The following is an 18,335-nucleotide window of genomic DNA, read 5'->3' on the forward strand; positions in this document are numbered from 1 at the left end:
GTTTATCTTTTCTTTATCTTTATGTCCCTTCGCGTCGCCCGCTCTCGTGCATCCGATCGGCCACCTGCATCTGCCATCATGCGCTATCGTTGACGGTATCTCTCGGTCGCTCTCTCGGTCGCATCATGCGCTATCTCGCGGTATCTCTCGGTCGCTCCGCAGCATCAAGCGTTGAGCCGCGGTCCAGCGTCTTCAATTGTAATTGTATGTATAAACCAAATTACTCAAATAAATTGTATTCATACATGGATGCAGAGATGGAATCGACGTCAAATGAGGCAGCAACAGCCGAACCAACATTGGATGGTAGACCCAAGGCAACAGAAGGCGAGTCAGCAATGGGCAGCAAGCCCAAGTCAGCGACAGCCGAATCAGCAATGGGCAGCGGGGCCTAGGCAAGAACAGGTGCGGAGCATGGGCCATTAGACAAGTGGGTGCAGGAACCCCAGAATTTTGTTCTGCAGGATATGCGGCGCAACAGGGGTAAGGAGCACAGAGTGCTACCAAAGAGCGGAAAACGCGCAGTGATCTTAGCCGTAGAGAGGAAGGCAGAGATCGAGAGGTGCTGCCTCTCAAAATTAGTTGGAGGCTTATCAGGAGATGATCTGCAATTTTCGGCATCAAGATGGCATCATTGTGATCGGACGCACAAAGGGGGAGCATATGGCAAATTTAAAGTTAGTATTCCGTAGACTGAAGGCGGCAAACTTGAGAATAAACACGGATTGGCACGGATCCCGGAATGGTTGCAGCGATTACGGAATTTGAACCCGCAAAAACGTGAAGGGGGTACGACAGTTCATAGGGATGGCGTCGTGGTATCGGCGATTCGACCCAGACTTCGCAGGGAACGCAAATCCATTAATCGATATCCTTCGAAAGGGAACAATGTGGGAATGGACAGCGAGACACCAAGAGGAGTTTGAGAATTTAAAGTACCGGTTAGCAGAGGATCCAGTGCTGGCATGCCCGGAATTCTCGAAGAAATTTGTACTGCAAACCGACGCCAGCGACTACGGCGTGGGTGCAGTCCTGACGCAGGACAGTGATATGTTATCAGCTACAGAAAAGTTATGCTGAATGTAGTTGCAGATGCACTTTCCCGCCAGCCGATAATAGAAAAGTTGTGTAGAGCCACAGCAAGTAAAGACATGGAGTATGGATAAGCGCACTCAAAAGAAAAATACGGGAAAACCCACAGAAATATCCAGAGTACGTTGGCCTGGTTTACCGACATTTTCCACATAGAGCCGGAAGCGAAGAAGTAGCATTATGGAAGCTGTGTGTGCGATGGATATGAGGCAGAATAGGAGAAGGAGAACCAAAAATAGAAGAAGAACCTTGCAAAAATAGTAACAAGGTACTTCTGGCCAGGGATGAAAAGGGACATAAGGAAGTATGTCAGAAAGTGCGAAACATGCATGCGGTCTAAATCAAGTCAGATGTAGGCCGCAGGGAAAATGTTGACGCAGATCCCAGAGGAGCCATGGGCGACGGTATGTGCGGACTTCGTGGGACCTTTGCCTAGGTCCAAGCATGGAAACACCAGGCTGTTGGTATTGATCGATCGGTTTTCAAAATGGTCAGAAATGGTCCCAATGCGGAAAGCCACAACTGAGACGCTGCAGAAGGAAATTCGCGAAAGGATCGACGCGAGATATGGAGTGCCAAAGGTATGATGACAGATATTGGTGCCCAGTTCACCAGTAGGAGCTTCAAAAAATTTCTCGAACCCTACGGAAAGGGCAAACCGGACGGTCAACACAATGATCGCCCAGTTTGCAGGAGAATATCAAAGGACTCGGGCGTGTCCGACTCCACGGCATACTCGCCATGCTTCGTAACCCAAGGCAGAGAGCAGAGAATGCCGAAAGCGTTATATGATACAGAAGCATTGGGAACGGGAGCATCACCAGCCACGGTATCGTGGAATGTAGCAAAGCTACAAGAAGTGTTAAAGCTAGTGCGAAAGAATGGAGCCCAAAAATTGGCGAAATTGCCCCATTTGTCCAAAGCGGCCGAACTTTTCGAGGTGAAGTTAGAGCCAACTTAGCGTACACAGTGGTGAGCTTCGTAACGTCAGTGATTGCTATTGCTCGCTGGCACAAAGCAGACGAGTCGGCGCAGGCATAAACAACAATTAATAAACATAAGCAAAAAAAAACGGGTTGAAATCAAAAAGTGTCATTTCTTCAGGGAAGAGCATTGTGTAGCCTGGGCCACCGGATAACGAGTCAGGGAATTGGCATGGATCCCGGAAAAGTTGTGGCGATTACTGTGTTGAAACCCCAACTCAGGGGTGGGGTAGGTCAGTTCATTGGGATGCCGTCGTGGCCAGACTTCGCAGGGGTCGCAAAACCATTAAACGATCTCTTACGAAAAGGGACAAAGTGGGAGTGCCCGGTCAGACCCCAAGAGGCGTTTGATAATCCAAAGTCGCGGGCACGCCAGCGTCTACGGCGTGGGTGCAGCTCTGACGCAGGACACTAAAGAGGGCGAGCGAGTGGTCGCTTACGCGAGATGAACTCTGATAGGAGTAGAGAAAAGTTACACGACGACTGAGAGATGAGACAGATGAGACCATACCTGGAGGGGTACCAGTTAGACGTGATCACGGATCATATGGCATCATATGTCTGAATAATACACCGAGCCCACTGGGAAGGATTGCGAGGTGGGTCAATATGTCTATGTAATCAGCTACAGGAAAGGTGGTTGCAGATGTATTTTCCCGCTGGCCGGTAATAGAAAAGTTAAGAGTGCCACAGCAAGCGAAGACGTTGAATGCATATGGATAAGCGCACTGAAGAAGAAATTACGAGAAAACCCACAGAAACGTCCAGAGTACATAGAAGAAGCGGGCCTGGTTTCGTAGGACCTTTGCCGAGGTCCAAGTAAGTAACACCATGCTGTTGGTTATGATTGATTGGTTTTCAAAGTGGACGGATCGACAGTTTGCAGGAGAATATCAGAGGACATGGGACGAGCGCTGGCCAGAGGTTATGCTGGCAGTTAACTCAGGCGTGTCCGACTCCACGGCATACTCGCCATGCTTCGAACCCAAGGCAGAGAGCCGAGAATCCCGAAAGCGTTATATGATAAAGAGGCATTGGGAACGGGAGCAACACCAGCCACGCCAACTTTTCGAGGTGAAGTTAGAGCCAACTTAGTGTATACAGTGGTGAGCTTCGTAACGTCAGTGATTGCTATGGCACGCTGGCACGAAGCAGACGAGTCGGCGTAGGCATAAACAATAATTAATAAACATAAACAAAAAAAAAAAGGGTTGAAATGACAAAACCACAGACTGAAATAAAAATTTAAATAAAAATATAAAAAAAATAAAAACAAAAAAATATAAAAATTAAAAGAAATATTATACATATATATTATGAAAGAAAAAATACACAAAAAAACGTTCAAAGAAATAAAGGTTAGAGCGTTAGGTAGGTAAGGTTAGGGCGGTGATGCTAGGGGGACATAGAAGACCCCCCGCTTCCACTTGAGCCGCTAGGGCTCCTGGTGCTACCGCTAGGGCAAGGGTTTCCTGTCTGCCAGGGTGCATATATGCCTGGATTTCCTGTGGCGGCCCGTGGTCCCAACCTGCTTTTTTTATGAAGGCAACCAGTCCGCGTGGAGAAATCTCTGAGAGATCGTTGAGGTCCGAGAGTTCTGCGGGCCCGAAGTGTTTGAGTCTGCTGCGACCGAGTGCCGGGCAGTGGAATAGGAGGTGCGTGACCGATTCCTCCTCCTCTTCATCAGTGCAGCTCCTGCAATAATCATTGGGGGGGACTGCAAGCCTGGCCGCGTGTTCGCCTATCAGCCAGTGCCCAGAAATTGCCCCAATCGCTAGGCTGCAGTCTGGTCTGGTGAGAGCAATAAGTCTCGCCGATCTTTTCTGAGAGCGTGTCGGCCAGATCAGGTCTGGCTCTACAGGTCTGGGGATTACTCCATTTCCCTTCACTTTAGCCTGCAAGTAGCCAAGGGAATGCCTACAAGTTCTTTCTCCGGTTTGAGAGGGTTGGTAGTCCCTGCCCTAGCTAGTTCATCTGCTGTGCAGTTTCCCTCGTGATCCCTGTGACCGGGAACCCAAATGAGGTAGATGTCATGCTGTTCAGCCATCTCGTTAAGAGATCTGCGTCAATCATTGACTGGCCTTGAGCCAGTTAAGTGCCTTGAGCGCTGCCTGACTATCTGAGAAGATTCATATTGTACCCCGATTGCCCCTTAGTGCTGGGGATTCCAGTGCTTCCCTAATGGCTACTACTTCAGCCTGGGAAACACTGTAGTGGTCAGGGAGTCTGAAGGACTCCTTTAGGCTCAAATGCTCACAAAAGTAACCTCCTCCCATTTGGCCGTTTATTTTTGATCCATCTGTGTAGATATGAAGGGAGCCCTCCGGTCCCGGTGTCCGGGCATCCCATTCTTCCCTCGAGGGGATGATGATTTTGATGACTGAATCGATAATCTCTGAAGGTGGTTTACCTAAGGATCTATCTAGCATCTTTTTATAGAGCTCCCAGTTTGCCTCCCTAGGATTTCGAACTGCTTGCTTGGTGAAGTTTTCAAAATTTACCGCTATCTCAATGTAGCGGTGGTCTGAAAAGTCCCAATCAGTGTGAATCAGTCTCAATCTAGTTTTCTTTGCGTTGGGACGTTTATTTTCTGCTTATGTCGCCGCTCGTTTGTTCGGAGTGCAGTGGGGAAGTTACTGCTACGCAGCTTCGTGGGTGTGAGGCCGTTCGGTGCTCATCGATTTGCCGCCGTGCCTATCATACCGCTTGTGTTGATTTACCCCTTTCAGGCTATAAAACTTCTAATAAACATTCCAAACTTACTGTGGCAATGTGATAGTTGCGTCATTGGAAACGACTCTCATTCAAAAATTGATGAGCTTAATACTAAGGTTTTGGATCTGGAATCCCTTTACATGAGCAATAATGCAAAATTGGATCTTGCTCTTCCAAGTTCTGGACCCATGGCTGCTTCAGAGCAGCAGCCTACTAATTCTACTAATGCTGAAAATAAAAAGTCTTCATTGGCGCAGATCCCCACTGGGTCAAAAGTGGCTGTCCCAAGAAATAAGAGGAATAACAGGCGCATTGTTGGACATGCACCCAGTTGTGCGCAGCTCCAAGTTCTCCCCACCTTAAAATACCTGCACATTGGTAAATTTGCAACGGCTACCCAACCGGAGGCACTGTGCAAATTTGTCGCTGATAAGTTGCACCTGGACCCCAGTGATATAGACTGTGCTAGATTGGTTAAAAAAGATACTGATATCAACGCTCTAAAATTCGTCAACTTTAAATTGGGAGTTCCCGAGCAACATTTCCCCGCTGTCTTCAAGGTTGATTTCTGGCCCATGTCGGTAAAAGTCTCTCGATTTCTTCATAGAGAGCCTGCTAAGGTTATTGACCTCCCTGCGAGACTCCCTCGATCAAACCCTGGAGCGTCAAAAAACCCCCAGTAAGCGGCGCCACTGGAGCCGCTATTTTTCCCTCTTCATATTCCTCGACCGGTCATCATATTCTCCCTCTCCTGAGCCGCCAACAACATTCGGCGCTGGCAGTTATGGATACTGCTGATGTTACTTCCTACGTTATTCTGCTCCCGTCAATGCACTATTTGCTCCAACAACAGCAGCTGATCCCAAGGTGGGCTGTTTGGTTCGTTAACAAATGGTTCGTTATCGTCTTATTGTGAGCCCCTCTCTGTTTATCTTATCTCTCCTGGATGTGTTGTCCACTGTGAGACTGACCACTCGTGCTCACTTTACGGCGTCTGGAGAAAATGTTTGTTTACATCATGGTCTGGAGCGTAGAGCATTGCTACGCGTGGATACTCAAAACTCTATGAGCTCTATATCTTTAGCTGTACCTGCCACTGGATTCGTTGGGCGACTGGACATTCATAGGTCCAATCTGGAGATTAATGAAAATTTATGTGTGTCCACGTTGGCTATCTTGGAAGCTATGCGTTTGGGATATGTGGCCTCTAGCATCAGGACCCTGCCAGTGCCTTCACATATACCACACTCCCGCCCAATTCCGTCAGTGGACTGCATGGATCGTGTTGCCTTGGGCTCTAATAAGAGCCTAAGAGTTTTCTTCCAAAATATATCTGGAATGCGGACCAAATCCCGCATGGTGCTTTTGAATTCTTCAGTCTGTGATTTTGATGTAATCGTTCTCGTTGAAACATGGCTCAATAGCAACTTTAGTTCCTCCGAGTTCTTTGAACCCAAACTGTTTCAAGTATTTAGAAAAGACCATGATTCATCCAGCACCCATTGTGAGCGAGGAGGTGGTGTGATTATTGCTATCCGCCGATCCATGTTGGCCACGGTGGTTAGCCTTAAGGTTGGCGACCCTATACTGGACCAGCTAGCCGTCTCAATCCAGGGCATTCAGGGCCCTGTCGTCATCATTGCATCGTATATCCCGCCAAACAGCGCATTCAGTACTTATCAAGCGCATATGGAAAATATCGCCAGTGTCTGTGGTAGCATGGAGGACCCTACGGCTCTGATGGTTGCTGGCGATTTCAACTTGAGCTCTATTGTTTGGACTTGGGACCCGGAGTCCCTTGGCATGTTACCCAGCAATGTTCACCAATCGCATGAAATCGTTGTTTTGGATGATATTTTTAGCATGGGCCTCTCCCAAGTAGATAATATTTATAATTGTTTTAAATTGTTATTGAGTTTTAAATTGGGAGTTCCCGAGCAGCATTTCCCCGATGTCTTCAATGATGATTTTTGGCCCATGTCGGTAAAAGTCACTCGTTTTCTTCATAAAGAGCCTGCTAAGATTATTGATCTCCCTGCGAGACTCCCTCGATGAAACCCTGGAGCGTCAAAAAACCCCCAGTAAGCGGCGCCACTGGAGGCGTTAGTTTTCCCTCTTCATATTCTTCGACTGGTCATCATTTTTTCCCTCTCCTGAGCCGCCAACAACATCCGGCGCTGGCAGTTATGGAAACTGTTGATGTCTATTTCACTTCCTTCGATATTCTGCACTATTTGCTCCAACAACAGCAGCTGATTCCAAGGTGGGCTGTTTGCATATTATCTTCTCTTGTGGACCTCCAGCAACAACAAATGGTTCGTTATCGTCTTATTGTGAGCCCCTCTCTGTTTATCTTATCTTTCTTTGATGGGTTGTCCACTGTGAGACTGACCACTCGTGCTCACTTTTCGGCATCAGGAGGAAATGTTTGTTTACATCTTGGTCTTAAGCGTAGAGCATCGCTACGCGTGGATGATCAAAACTATATTAGCTCTATATCTTTATCTTTACTTGTCACTGGATTCGCAGGGCGACTGGACGTTCATGGGTCATAAGGAAAATTTATGTGTGTCCAAGTTGGCTATCTTGGAAGCTATGGACCCTGCCAGGATCCTGCATCAGGACCCTGCCAGTGCCTTCACATACACCACATTGTCGCCTTAGAGCTTAAAAGGCGATTATATCTGGAATGCGGACCAAATCCCGCATGGTGCTTTTGAATTCTTCAGTCTGTGATTTTGAAGTAATCGTTCTCTTGGAAACATGGCTTAATAGCAACTTTAGTTCCTCCGAGTTCTTTGAACCCAACTTGTTTTAAGTATTTAGAAAAGAAGATTCATCCAGCACCCATTGTGCGCGAGGAGGTTGTGCCACGGTGGTTAGCCTTAATGGCGACCCTATACTGGATCAGCTAGCCGTCTCAATCCAGGGCATTCAGGGCCCTTTCATCATCATTGCATCGTATATCCCACCAAACAACGCATTTAGTTCTTATCAAGCGCATATGGAAAATAACCCCAGTGTCTGTGCTAGTATGGAGGACCCTACCGCTCTGATGGTTGCTGGCGACTTCAACTTGAGCCCTATTGTTTGGTCTTGGGACCCGGAGTCCCTAGGCATGTTACCCAGCAATGTTCACCAATCGCATGAAATCGTTGTCTTGGACGATATTTTTAGCATGGGCCTCTCCCAAGTAAATAATATTTATAATGATTTTTCGAAAATTCTGGATCTAATATTTTTAAATAATGTCGTACATAGTAAAGTAGAAATTTGTAATGTACCATTAAGTCCTTGTGATATGCACCATAAGCCATTGTTGATACACATTGATTTTTATAGTTTTCTACCTTCACCCTCACCTATTTCATATTATCACTTTAATGAGTCTAACCTTTCAATTATTAATAACGCTATTGTAAGTTTTGATTGGGTTTCCCTTTTTTCGGATGGCAAGATTGATGAGTGTTATACTATGTTTTTGATTGCTCTTTTCAATATTATCGACAATAATGCCTCCGTTAGGGTTCGAAGGTAGCACAAGCTGCCTTGGTACAGCAGCTTGTCGAGGGTCGAGGGTACAGAGGGTCGAAAAAACCTTAAGAATAGATGGGACACATTTTATAAGCGATTTCAGGTCATGGCATTCTCTAAAGCCTTTGATAAAGTTTGCCACGCAGCCCTACTTGCTAAATTGTTAAGATTAGCCTTTCATTTCTCCTTGTTAAGCTCTTTGGGGTCTTAATTGGCAGACCATGCCATGTTCCTATTCGAGATGCCACCTTTAGTCCTTTTATTGCCTCGTCTGGCCTTCCGTAAGGTAGCTCTTTGGGTCTGCTCCTATTCGTCATATTCATTAACGGAATCTCATCTTGCTTGCTTTATTTTAACTTCCTGTTGTCCGCGGATGATCTCAAAGTCTATAAAGCTATTAGTTGCATTAGAGATAGCCATCTGCTGCAGGGGGACTTGCGCCGAGAATTCTCTTGGTGCACCCTCAACCTTCTTCCTCTAAATTTATTAAAATGTCATTTTATTCGATACAGTAAGAAGGGGCTTGATATTTGTAGTGCCTATGCAATCGGCAACCACAACTTGCAACTAAAAGAGGAGATGATTGATCTTGGCGTCCTTTTTGACAAAAAATTAAAATTTTCCCGATATTTATATTTTATTATGCTATTATTAAGTCTCTGCCTCTGTTATTTTGAGCTCCGCTTATAAAATAAGCTCCAATAGAGTTGGGCGGCTGCAGAAGAAATTTTTAAAATTTGCACTGGTCCCTTTAAGGTATGTGTACCCTCTACCCTCTTACCATAGCCGGTGCCTTTTCCTCCATATCTGCACACTGGAGGATCGACGCACTGTGGCAGCATATATGTTTGTCAATAATATTGCCTTTAACAATATTGAATGCCCTATATTATTGGGGCTTATTAACTTTAATGTGCCCTAGAGATCATTTACATGAGCCCAAAGATCGAGCATTATCTCTCTTTAATTCGTTACCGCCCAGCCTCCCAAGTAAGTGGAGCTCAGAAAAACATGCTTTAAGCGGCTTACTGGTTAGGAATTTGTTGAGTAGTATTTAAGTTTGATTGTCTCTTGCAGTTATTTCCGATTGTTCAATTATATTGCGGCTATAGGATATAGTCGACCAATCCTTATGAAATTTTGTACATAAGATATTTTGTATTTAACCTGTGTGGAGAGTTCCTCTGTAACTTTAAAACCACTATGTATTTTACCACTATATAAACACTATACACTTTAAAGGGTCGGAGATGTCTCCTTTACTGCGTTGCACACTTTTGACCAATTATACCTTTATACCTTTAATTATATATTATAATTATAATACCCTCTGCAAGGGTATAACCACTCGCCTATGTATTTTCCTACATGCACATCACTCACACACTTAAATAAGAACGTTTACTAGAAGCCAGTTTCCAATAAAGATTTGTAGATCATTCGATCTTACTCTCATCTGAGACACCTTTAGAAACATGTAAGCTTAGCAATTAAAACGAAAATAGGAGACTAGAAGAAATCATAAAACACGAAACATGAAACTGACTACTTGACTATACAAGTGAATACCAACCTCAAATTCAGGCACGTACCCACGTCCAAAATCAATAAACAATTTTGGATGCCAGACAAAAAATCAAATTTCAAAAGTCATTAAAACAAATACATTCAAGAGAAAGAACGCACTTGTCTTTTAAGAGTAATTAGATAAAGAGAATCATTGATCGGCCAGATCCCTAAGCAGCTCTAATATATCCTATATAAACCCCACCCCCTAATCGGGTAGAAAGTTACAGCTTGAGACTTTCCTTTAAGATAAAGTTGATGTATCTTTAAAATAAAAACTTACGTATGTGTACTTTGAATTAAATTGAAAAATAAATAATGATTTGTAAATAATGATGATGACGCGACTGCTGATGATTCATCATGGCATTCCAAATTAGCTTTTCACCTCTTGCAGCATATCCAAGATATGCTTAGATGTAGTACTTTTTATTGCTCGCACTATAGTAATCAAATTATATATAAATATATAATAAATATATAAATATATATATATATATATATATAATTAAAAAAAAAAAATAATAATAATAATTAAATATTGTGACGAACACGGTGTAGTGGATACCGACTGGTTGCATACTCTGCCTACGGGAACGGCCTAGCTCAGGGAAGAGGCAAGGGGGTCGGTTACTTCCTAATCAGCATCACCGCCACACAATAAAAATTTGTAGACAGAGTTAGGAAAGGGGATACAGTCATCTGGAAGGATACGAAGTCGAGACAGGAAACCTTGCTGTTGAAGAACCAAGGTGGTGAGGTTCTTCTGCTTTGCCCGCCCTACCTGTAAAGAATCAACACGAATTGCTGCTGCCCTTACCCATATACATTGAAATCGATCAGCTCAGGTGCCCATAAAATTATAAATTTACTTCATTTCAAATATCCAAACTTATCACAAAAACATAATTGCTTCTTCTTCAGACTACATGCTTAACCTAAACCCTTACTCCTAATTGGTCCTAATCCTACAAAATGAGTTTAATATAGCTTAATTAACAAATTGGAATGTAATGTAAAAATGGGTAGATAAAGAAATATATAGATATGTATGTAGTAAAGTAGGAGTTAAGGTAGAATAACGTCTAACCAATCATTTGGATATGGACTGACTATTCATATGTTTTCCTCTAGAGGCACTGTTACATGATCAAGTCACAATACTCACGCAACCATCCCTCGAAGTCCGCAGGCCTGTAGACGAGAACGCTGTATGTTTTGTTAAATGCGAATTAAATTATGGGGTTTTGATGTTCATGTTGCCAACAATTGATCAATGCTCTGGGGTTTGTAACACTACCTAGAACACTTTCATTATTATCCTATTTGGCGACATATCGATCGGCTCACCTGGAAGTTTTTCCGCAACAACCACAAACACGTGCAAAGGCGAACGGCTGTGCACATTCACGGCCAATGTTCCACTGCTTCTCCAAGTCCCACTCGTGTACCGTATTAGGTACTATACCAATTTCCACGTTTGGTGATATTAATCACTATTGGGATATGGACAACTGTTCACACGTGAATTTTGATAACAAAAGAACAATTGGATTAAGCGGAAATTCGGTTGTCAGAATATGAAGTTGCCAGATAGTTCGCCTTAACAGCATTAAAAGCGCTGTAACAGCGGTCTGTTATCGACTTATTGTATTCGACTAATGTTCATCGAGTACTAACTATCGACTAAAGTTTGTTGAGTGAACTTTAATTCGTACCCTCACACCTCAGGTTTTATCGACCTGATAGTAAAAGAAGATAAGAGCTGAAAAAGGGTACATCACAAAAGGATTTTGACATAAAAAACTCCCGACTCCTTTCCATTTTTGTCTTGGAGCAGATATATATCGACTGTCTCTCTTCTCTTTTATTCTGGCCTTAATTCCCAAAAGTGATAATTTTACGTTTATATGCCAAATATTGCGTTTATATATCCTGACACACTTCGCTTGTCGATCACGTATGTCGTGGTTGAACTTAAGCCATTACTCCTAATTGTATAAAATGTAAGTAATGTAAAATGTATGTAATATTGCCGCAGCGATCGTCGAGCTAGCCCATCACATGGCCGAGGTCGAGTTACACGAATATGAGGTTCAGCGTCAGTAAGTGAGGTCATGTTCACCTCCACGCTTCTGGTTGGCCAAGTTCCAGAACCGCTCCTGATCCACTACGGCCCCAATCACGCACACGTCGCCGGCCCTCACCTATCGTGGTTCGAGTCTAGGCCGGTTTCGCGCACGTTTCTCTGGCCGATGATAGACGCGGTGGCTCTGCCGTAGACCTCTGGGTCGAAACGGGATACGTTGCTTGCCGTAGGCTTTTGTTGGGCGCTACGCAAACGATTGTGGGGTTTTGAACACTACCTAGAGTTTTTTCGCCACAACCACAAACACACGTGCAGATGCGAACGGCTGTGCACATTCACGGCCAATGTTGCGCTGCTACTCCGAGGCCCACGTTTGGTGATATTATTCACTGTATTATTGTGATATGGACAACTGTTCACTTGTGAGATTTGATCGCAAATGAACAATTAAATTGAGCGGAAATTCGGTTGTCAGAATACGGAGTTGCCAGATAGTTCGCTTTAACAGCTTTAAAGGGCTGTAACAGCAATAGGTTATCGACTTATTTTATTCGACTAATCGTCTACTAACTATCGACTAAAGTTTTTTACATTATTAGAATTGGTCTTCGTTTATGTTTCGTAGTGAAATTTTCTGACAACATCTGGATATTTCTTAACAACTTATAATCTTTTCCATAAGTTAGCATGTGCTGGCCAAAGATTACATAGTAGGGGGATTCTCCAATTGATTGGTGAATATTATTTCTCAAGGCAGAATTAATTTTTCCATATACAAGTCCCACAACCTTTGATCTAACCGAATATATATGATCGTACGGCTGCATTGATCGACCGGTTGACCCGCTCCACCGCGTTAGATTGCGGAGAGTAAGCACCAGTAAAATATGTTGGATTCCGTGCTTGGATGTAAAGGCGGCGAAGCCCTGGCTTTTAAACTGAGTGCCATTATCGCAAACCAAAACCTCCGGAGTTCCAAAACATACAAAAATCTCATCTTCTAAATAATCCATCACTACCTTGGATGTGAACTTTTTTACTGGCCTTAGCCAAGTAAATTTTGAAAAATGATCTAGGAGTATTAATATGCCTATATTTCCGTTCCGGGTTCTTGGAAATGGACCAATGATGTCAATATAGATCCGCTGAGATGGTCTTTCACTTTTGGCTTGCACACCCATCGGCGGTCGAAGACGTTGCGTTGGATGTTTACAGGTTTTGCAAATATCGCACTGCGCTATATAATTGCTCACATCTATTACCATATTTGGCCAATAGAAGTTTCTCCGAATTCGCTCGAGACATTTAGCCCCCCCACCATGCGACGATGTTGGTTGGTCATGGGCAGACTGAATTACGCTTGCTCTCAATTCGCGTGGAACTAGAAGTTTGTAATTCGCATCGTCAACTTCTTGATTTCCGCTAGCAAAGCCTGCTCAAAATCCAGGTACACTGAATTTTTGGACACGGTCCCTTAGCTGACGGTATTCCTCCGATTCGAATGCATCTGACTGCAAGTCAATCTCTGGAAATATGTCTACTTCTATCGCCAGTATCTCGGTTGGTTCCTCGAACGATCGTGATAGGGCGTCCGGTACGACGTTTTGACTTCCCTTTCGATGTTCGATTTTAAACACAAAGCCTTGGAGCTTAATCGCCCACCGGGCAAGTCTCCCGCTGAGGTCGGTATTAGTCATCAGCCATCGCAGGGCTGAATGATCGGTAACAACTGTAAAATTATGCCCTTCTATATACATGCGAAACTTCTTGATGGCAAACACCACGGCCAGACACTCTAATTCAGTAACCGTATAGTTACGTTGAACTCCATTCAATTTTTGGGACATGTATGCGATTGAACGTTCGTTGCTTATTCATCGCATTGCGCTAATATTCCTCCAACTCGGCACATTGACGCATCGCATTGAATTATAAATGGCTCGTCGTAATCAGGATGAATTAGGAAAGGTGCAGCACACAGCTTAGATTTGACTTCGTCAAAAGCTTTCCGCGAAGTAAATCAGTAAGTGGGGCTGTTATTGTTGAATACTGGGATATGAATCGACGGTACACACGACATACCAAGAAAACGTCTCAGTTGCTGTTGGGTTTTTGGGGATAGGAAACTGAGATACCGCACTGACCTTTTCTGGGTTCACTTGCAGTGTTCTTCACCCACTACATAACCTAGATATTCTACTTTTCGAAGGCAAAATTGGCTCTTCTTAATATTGATTGTAAGGCCTGCGTAGCGTAATCGCGTTGCCACCTCTGATAGGTGCTTTAAATGCTCGTCGAAGCTTGGTGACATGATAAGGAGGTCGTCCAAATAGACGAACACGTGAGATTTCATTTGATACGGTATTACTTGGTCTATCAAACGACACATTGTCTGAGGGGCGTTGCACAGTCCGAAAGGCATACGTCTAAATTGATATAATGGCCTATTCGGAACGGTGAATGCCGTTTTAGGGCGGTACTGAGGGTCTATATTGATTTGCCAAAAGGCATCTTTCAAATCAATTTTTGAAATGCAGTGAACTGGGGAAAGACGGCTTAACAATCCCTCTAGATTTGGAGTCGGGTATGAGTCTTTTATCATGATCTCACTCAACTTTCTAGAATCAAGACAAAACCTGACTTTATCTGGCTTGAATATTATTACAATCGGAGATGACCATGATGATGCAGGGGCTTCTTCAATTACTCCTAATTTAATCATCCTGTCGATCTCAGCGCTCAGAAGTTTTTCATGCGCTGGTGATAACGGGTATTGCCTCTGTTTGCCAAGACTATCTCTGTCAGATGACGGAAAGAAATCTATTACACCTTTAAGTCTGGATCGATCCACAGGTGATAACTTAAGTTTGGAAGAATCTTCCTCAAAGTTCAATTCATTTACTTGGTTTCCTAAAGAAACAGAGATCCCAAAAACTTCCCAGAAGTCTAAGATCTCAACTTCGGCCTCAATGTTGTTATATTTAATCTTAATTGTGATAGTGCCGAGGGTGGGTTGTTTCGTTCCATCTGCGGTTCGTACGTGGCCGTGAGCCTTATTTTATTTATGGTTTCCTGAAACAATATTTTTAGGTAACGCTTCGTCGACTACACTCTTATTCGCACCACTATCTAGCAATGCTAAGTACGGTTGATTGAACACGACTAGATTTGCGAACGGACGGATGTCATTGCTTACTTTGCTAATTGCTGATATTACGCAACTATTGTAGCCATGTTTTGATCTCCAGAATTCTCGAAGTCATACTGCTGCGCGACTTTTGTTTGTCCTACAACTATCGCGTGTAAATATTCTTCATCTGATTTCATTGTATTCTCTTAACCGAATATGATATGGCTTGATATGTCGGTCATGGAAATTGTCCGGTGTCTGTTTTGGGCGGTCAGGAATTGTTATGCTTACATTTGATTGATACTTCTCCTCGTCCGAGTCTACAGTCGGGCATCCGGTCTCGGATTGGCACGGTTGTCCGCCTGGGAGTTTTCCGATTTTTGGGAGCAGTTTGGGCAAGTGGGCTTATAAATATTTATCGCGCCACACCCGTAGCAAAATACTCGATGAGGCTTAGGGCAATCTTTGAATCGATGACCTAACGTGTCACAATTCCAGCATTTCGTCCGATTCTCATTTCGAATCGCCAAAATCTGTGGTTGGTTCCCTTGCAAGGATTCTTCGGGCAAGGATTCCGCCTTATCGGTGGGTAACGTGAACTATTTTTAGCTCTGAGATTGTTGAAGAACTCTTCATGACGGTGACAGTGCTTGCGTAAAGCAGCTATAGTTGGGGTTTCTATACGTGTCCTAGGTCAGATCTTAGGTTGTTTCTTATTGTCTGATGGAGTCAAGAAAATCGTCGAAACATTCACTCGAATGTCCTGATCTGATCGTTGGTCTTTATATCGTTCCCTTAACCGAGAACAGAGTAATCGCCAATTCATCTCCTCTGAACTCCTATGGCATCGCCAAAAGAAGGTTAGAGCTGGGCCTACATGAGCGACGTGTTAACGTATTCACTCGATATATAAAATCTTCTACGGAAATGTCTTTTGGTGAGCCGGAAAATTGTAGCTTCCAGTGAACAATTAGACTTGAAATTTGGTCGGGTCGGATGGTGTGGTTCTCTCTACGATTCTCCAGGGAAGGATTGTCGGAGATGTTATGGTTACCTGACACATGATTATCGAAAAGCTGACTTTGCAATGGGTCGGCTGTCGGTAATTCCGAATCCCACTCAAGTGATTGTCTTTGAGAAGTAGGTATGTTAAGGTTTTGCATTGCCAGACTTATTTGTTCTGATAATGTCGAAGAGAGTTGGGTTTGGTATGCTTCTAAAGCATTTGTTATGAGTTCCTGAATTCTACCTTCTGAAATGCTAGTCGCTCTTTGCGAACCTCCAGCACGTGGTGAACGCTGAGCTTGTGAGGCGGTGCTCGGACGATTATTGGATACGGTTGTGGTTGACCTTGTGGCAGGTCTGGTATTCGGACGAGTTCTAGGAACGGCACCTGTTCGCGAGTTTAAATTGGATCCGTTTTGACCCCTCGGAACTTCTAAGGTAGTGTCTTGTGATCCTCGCGTGCTATTATTGAGCTGCGAAGATAAGCATGGTTGTCGACAATTTGGACAAGTTTCATTTTGCAGTAACCATGCAGTTACGCACGTTCGATGAAAGCGGTGTTGACACGGAGTTTCGACAAATTCTATCTCGGCGTTGGTATCATTGCATACGGACATTATTTCTATTTCGATATTCAACAACAACTGAAAGATAACGAAAGCTGATTGATAATATTTCTATTATTTTCCCTATTTAATTTCGGAAACCTGAATTTTATGGGATATCTGGGGCTTATCCTTTGCTGTATCGATTTCATTTAATATATTACAAGGGTTTCTGTCTGTCTCTTCATATTTCTATTGAATCTAAAACAACCTGATGTGCTCGTTGCGATAAATGAAAGAGTATACTGCTGAATATTCCAACCAATATAATTCTCAATTTCATTTAGGCAACTTACTGTCAATAATAAAGGGTGAAAATTGAAGCCAAAATATTGAAAAATGAGGTATTGCTGGTGTTCAGTTACCGAGCGTTTTCGGGAGCTATATTCAATGTTCTAAATCTTGGTTTTAGTAAAAACAAGCAAAGTTCAATTTCATACAATTTACTTGAAATTTTTGGGTTTATACAAATGATATATGTATAGATGTGACTGCGAGGGGGTGAAGACCGAATTAGAATACAAACGCGGGAGCGCGGCTCAACGCTTGATGCTACGGAGCGATCGAGAGAGCCCGGGAGAGAGCCAGACAAACGCTAGTGCATGACGGCAGATGCAAGTGGTCGATCGAATGCACGAGAGCAGGCGACGCGAACATAAGTATAAAAGAAAGTGACGTCACGAACTCAATAAATTATTGCCGGCCAAACTTCTTTCCGTCGGCTGCTTGACCCAATAGCTGAATTTTCCAACAATTACAATTCTCGAATTTATGAATATGCTGAAATATTCCAGCCAATAGAGTCTCGACTTCCTTAAATACATATATAAACAAAAGGATATTCAAGAGAAACATCTTTCCTAATCCTTAATTTGTTCCCTGGTCTGGTTCTGAGGATTTCCCAAAACACAGCAGTCCTAGTGGAATCAAAAAGAAGGGTTTTCTGAAACTAAAGAAACTTGTTTGGAAGGCTGACTGTTAGGATAGGTTGGAGGACAGCTCGTGAGAGCAGGGGCTGCGATTTATATTTGGTGTTTTGTTTGTTGCTTAGCTAGATGTTTTGCTAGCCCCACGTTGGGCGCCATTTTATTCTGTGACGAACACGGTGTAGTGGATACCGACTGGTTGCATACTCTGCCTACGGGAACGGCCTAGCTCAGGGAAGAGGCAAGGGGGTCGGTTACTTCCTAATCAGCATCACCGCCACACAATAAAAATTTGTAGACAGAGTTAGGAAAGGGGATACAGTCCTCTGGAAGGATACGAAGTCGAGACAGGAAACCTTGCTGTTGGAAGAACTAAGGTGGTGAGGTTCTTCTGCTTTGCCCGCCCTACCTGTAAAGAATCAACAACGAATTGCTGCTGCCCTTACCCATCTATATTGAAATCGATCAGCTCAGGTGCCCATAAAATTATAAATTTACTTCATTTCAAAATCAAACTTCAATACAAAAACATAATTGCTTCTTCTTCTGACTCATGCTTAACCTAAACCCTTACTCCTAATTGGTCCTAATCCTACAAAATGAGTTTAATATAGCTTAATTAACAAATTGGAATGTAATGTAAAAAGTGTAGATAAAGAATTATATGTATGTATGTAAAGTAGGAGTTAA

Source organism: Drosophila ananassae, assembly GCF_017639315.1.
Source record: "Drosophila ananassae strain 14024-0371.13 chromosome Y unlocalized genomic scaffold, ASM1763931v2 tig00000087, whole genome shotgun sequence".
NCBI classification, from domain to species: domain Eukaryota; kingdom Metazoa; phylum Arthropoda; class Insecta; order Diptera; family Drosophilidae; genus Drosophila; species Drosophila ananassae.